The sequence below is a fragment of the Schistocerca piceifrons genome, unplaced genomic scaffold (assembly GCF_021461385.2).
Source record: "Schistocerca piceifrons isolate TAMUIC-IGC-003096 unplaced genomic scaffold, iqSchPice1.1 HiC_scaffold_1309, whole genome shotgun sequence".
Taxonomy (NCBI): Eukaryota; Metazoa; Arthropoda; class Insecta; order Orthoptera; family Acrididae; genus Schistocerca; species Schistocerca piceifrons.
Window position 1 is genome coordinate 17,501 of NW_025727135.1, and position 5,000 is coordinate 22,500.

The 5,000-nt window shown below is 53.9% G+C and overlaps 1 non-coding gene across 1 annotated transcript in view; it reads right to left on the reverse strand.

The window, feature by feature from the left end:
* The window catches only part of LOC124731854, a 1,909-nt gene extending 994 nt beyond the window's left edge, over positions 1 to 915 (reverse strand). The window contains exon 1 of the ribosomal RNA XR_007008517.1: positions 1 to 915. This exon is cut by the window's left edge and continues 994 nt beyond it. This is a non-coding gene — a ribosomal RNA (small subunit ribosomal RNA).
* Positions 916 to 5,000: the final 4,085 nt, after the last annotated feature.

Below are 5,000 nucleotides of genomic sequence, written 5' to 3' on the forward strand. Positions count from 1 at the left end.
TCCTATTCCATTATTCCATGCACACAGTATTCAGGCGGGCTTGCCTGCTTTAAGCACTCTAATTTGTTCAAAGTAAACGTGCCGGCCCACCGAGACACTCAATAAAGAGCACCCTTTTAGGATTTCAACGGGGTCCGCCTCGGGACGCACGAGCACGCACGGGGCGGTCGCACGCCTTCGGCTCGCCCCACCGGCAGGACGTCCCACGATACATGCCAGTTAAACACCGACGGGCGGTGAACCAACAGCGTGGGACACAAATCCAACTACGAGCTTTTTAACCGCAACAACTTTAATATACGCTATTGGAGCTGGAATTACCGCGGCTGCTGGCACCAGACTTGCCCTCCAATAGATACTCGTTAAAGGATTTAAAGTGTACTCATTCCGATTACGGGGCCTCGGATGAGTCCCGTATCGTTATTTTTCGTCACTACCTCCCCGTGCCGGGAGTGGGTAATTTGCGCGCCTGCTGCCTTCCTTGGATGTGGTAGCCGTTTCTCAGGCTCCCTCTCCGGAATCGAACCCTGATTCCCCGTTACCCGTTACAACCATGGTAGGCGCAGAACCTACCATCGACAGTTGATAAGGCAGACATTTGAAAGATGCGTCGCCGGTACGAGGACCGTGCGATCAGCCCAAAGTTATTCAGAGTCACCAAGGCAAACGGACCGGACGAGCCGACCGATTGGTTTTGATCTAATAAAAGCGTCCCTTCCATCTCTGGTCGGGACTCTGTTTGCATGTATTAGCTCTAGAATTACCACAGTTATCCAAGTAACGTGGGTACGATCTAAGGAACCATAACTGATTTAATGAGCCATTCGCGGTTTCACCTTAATGCGGCTTGTACTGAGACATGCATGGCTTAATCTTTGAGACAAGCATATGACTACTGGCAGGATCAACCAGGGAGCTGCGTCAACTAGAGCTGAGCAGCCGGCCGCCCGGGAGTGTGTCCCGGGGGCCCGCGCGAACACGCAAGCGTCCGCTCAATCATTCTGCAAACAGGAGGAGGCTGAGCTCCCCTGCACAATACACCTCGAAACCCTCTCAGGTCCCGGCGGCGCGCAGCGCCGTCCCAAGTACTTGGTCGGGTTCGAGAGAGGCGCAATCGCCCGGAGTTAGGCGAGTAGACGCTTTCGGTGCGACCACCCGTGCTCCCAACTGAGCTTGCCGCTGCCGACAGAGGCCCGGGAGCGTGCTGTCGTGGCATTGCCGGCGGGAGACAACACGCGCCACCTACGGTGACCGGCAGCTCCAACGCCAGCGCCACAGAAGGACAAAAGCCCCACTTGGGTGCCGAAGCGAACTCTCCCAGCACAGCGCACACGCCAACACATCCGCACAGCTGCGATACAAACCACCAGCGAGAACCGCTGGGGCGACCGAGCAGCAGACGGCGTCGCGGCGCCGAGCGCCGGGCGGCGGCGCATCCTCAACGCACACAGTCCTCAATCGGACCAGCACACTGCAGATGTCCACCGCGCTTCGCACCGGGCCCGCGAGGACCTACTTTGGCCGCACGGCGCCGCGCGCAGGGTGCGCCGGCGCGCAGCTGCGACGCCTGCCGCGTCCGTCGGCCGGCGCGCCTGCCACTGGCCGCCCCCACCAGCCGGCTGTAGCGCGTGCGCCCACGCACCGCGCGGCCAGCACGCCGGGAGGCGCCCCCTCACCGGCCGGGGACGGTCCCACCCAGCCACCGCCGCGTATCGCTTCACACCCAGATGCCGTTCAGTTTCGTCGGCATGGTGGGTATCGCTGGAACAACCGGTTAGTACCTCAACCTATCGTCGCCATCACCGATTCACCCCTAGCGAGAACAACCGCACCACAACGGGTTACCATTTCTTCATTTGCGTAACTTCACCAGAAAACGTAGGCGTCCATCGCCATTTGCAACTTCAACCATTATTGCATGCCTGTGTCAGGTGTCACGCCACACTACGTCTGCCCACATACACGCAACAAAATGTGCACGCCTAGACAATACGTGGAAGGTGGCCCCCGTACGTATGCGATGTCCATTGCTCGAACGACTGTCAACCGGCTTCTGTAGCATGTCGCAGATATGGAACGCGCTGCACCATGCCATCACGGTGTGTGAGGAGAGACGACTAGGTCCGAATACATCAACAGACAGCTCATGCTGATCGCCATCCACGGCGTCCGTTCCTCCCACACGTCTCTATGGCGTACCACACTGCAATCCAGCTCTCATAGGGAGACGACACGTAGCTGCGTGCACAATATTTGCACTGTATGGTCCGCCGTTTTTGGGCGCAGTCGTTGTACGGTCACACATGTGCCACGATGTATCATTCAGTACATAAGGACGAATGTGCAGTACAGATTGTGGTTCACGCGTACGACATCAGCGGACAGTTGACACAGGCCGCACCACAACGTAGCCTGCGTACGTCGCATGCGAAGGGCATTGAACATGCAAACTTGTCACCAACCACCTTGCGAAGGCAGGGGGCAAGGTGGGGACGTGGGGAGAGGTGGGGGGGGGGGGGCGGCATGTACGCCCTGCTGCCATCCACATTACAGTGTACAGCAGGAGCATGTGGAAAGTCAGCAAGACTTGCAAGGTGTTTAACATGAAGCGATACACAGGGGAGCGGGCAGTGCGAGTAGCGAACTATATTGCGAGGGTTGCGGGTGGGCAACACTACACTAATTGAACGAGTCGTATAACAATTACAGAGCAGGTTTAGGCGACAACGTGGGTTACGATAGGCGACAACGTGGGTTACGTTAGGGGACAACGTGGGTTACGTTAGGGGACAACGTGGGTTACGTTAGGGGACAACGTGGGTTACGTTAGGGGACAACGTGGGTTACGTTAGGGGACAACGTGGGTTACGTTAGGGGACAACGTGGGTTACGTTAGGGGACAACGTGGGTTAGGTTAAGGCACAACATGGGTTAGGTTAAGGCACAACATGGGTTAGGTTAAGGCACAACATGGGTTAGGTTAAGGCACAACATGGGTTAGGTTAAGGCACAACATGGGTTAGGTTACGGCACAACATGGGTTAGGTTAAGGCACAACATGGGTTAGGTTAGGGGACAACATGGGTTAGGTTAGGGGACAACATGGGTTAGGTTAAGGCACAACATGGGTTAGGTTAAGGCACAACATGGGTTAGGTTAGGGGACAACATGGGTTAGGTTAGGGCACAACATGGGTTAGGTTAGGGGACAACATGGGTTAGGTTAGGGGACAACATGGGTTAGGTTAGGGGACAACATGGGTTAGGTTAGGGGACAACATGGGTTAGGTTAGGGGACAACATGGGTTAGGTTAGGGGACAACATGGGTTAGGTTAGGGGACAACATGGGTTAGGTTAAGGCACAACATGGGTTAGGTTAGGGGACAACATGGGTTAGGTTAGGGGACAACATGGGTTAGGTTAGGGGACAACATGGGTTAGGTTAGGGGACAACATGGGTTAGGTTAAGGCACAACATGGGTTAGGTTAGGGCACAACATGGGTTAGGTTAGGGCACAACATGGGTTAGGTTAGGGCACAACATGGGTTAGGTTAGGGGACAACATGGGTTAGGTTAGGGGACAACATGGGTTAGGTTAGGGGACAACATGGGTTAGGTTAGGGGACAACATGGGTTAGGTTAGGGGACAACATGGGTTAGGTTAGGGGACAACATGGGTTAGGTTAGGGGACAACATGGGTTAGGTTAGGGGACAACATGGGTTAGGTTAGGGGACAACATGGGTTAGGTTAGGGGACAACATGGGTTAGGTTAAGGCACAACATGGGTTAGGTTAAGGCACAACATGGGTTAGGTTAGGGGACAACATGGGTTAGGTTAGGGGACAACATGGGTTAGGTTAGGGGACAACATGGGTTAGGTTAAGGCACAACATGGGTTAGGTTAGGGGACAACATGGGTTAGGTTAAGGCACAACATGGGTTAGGTTAGGGGACAACATGGGTTAGGTTAGGGGACAACATGGGTTAGGTTAAGGCACAACATGGGTTAGGTTAAGGCACAACATGGGTTAGGTTAAGGCACAACATGGGTTAGGTTAGGGGACAACATGGGTTAGGTTAGGGGACAACTTGGGTTAGGTTAGGGGACAACATGGGTTAGGTTAAGGCACAACATGGGTTAGGTTAAGGCACAACATGGGTTAGGTTAGGGGACAACATGGGTTAGGTTAGGGGACAACATGGGTTAGGTTAGGGGACAACATGGGTTAGGTTAAGGCACAACATGGGTTAGGTTAGGGGACAACATGGGTTAGGTTAAGGCACAACATGGGTTAGGTTAGGGGACAACATGGGTTAGGTTAGGGGACAACATGGGTTAGGTTAAGGCACAACATGGGTTAGGTTAAGGCACAACATGGGTTAGGTTAAGGGACAACATGGGTTAGGTTAGGGGACAACTTGGGTTAGGTTAGGGGACAACATGGGTTAGGTTAAGGCACAACATGGGTTAGGTTAAGGCACAACATGGGTTAGGTTAAGGTACAACATGGGTTAGGTTAAGGTACAACATGGGTTAGGTTAGGTTACACGTTGTTGTAAGGAAAGGTGTGGGGGGGGGGGGGGGGGGCGGGGCGGCAGGTTCGTTGATAGTGATTATAGTAAGTGAATGCTTGTGACATGATGAGATTTGTCACGTCAGGATGCACCTTTGGCTTATTAGAGGCGGCGCTCCAATTCTATGCTTGTGTCAGACCTGTGTCTTTGACTCATGTCATTGTTTGTGCGCTGTGACAGGAGGTACTATTGTGATGTTGGGTGCACCGTTGTATAGGACATGTGTGGGTGTTGGTGCCTTATCTGCGCAATGGTGGATGTCGAAAGGGTGGGATATTCTATTTTCCGCATGGACCTCCTGGTCTGGTTGTGATAGTGTGGATTGTGTAATGTGGCGGAGAGGATGCACTGGATGTTGTTCCATGCTGGTGCTTACATATTGTATGTGCGCCTGTTAGAAGCAGAGAGTGGTGCGTGATCAG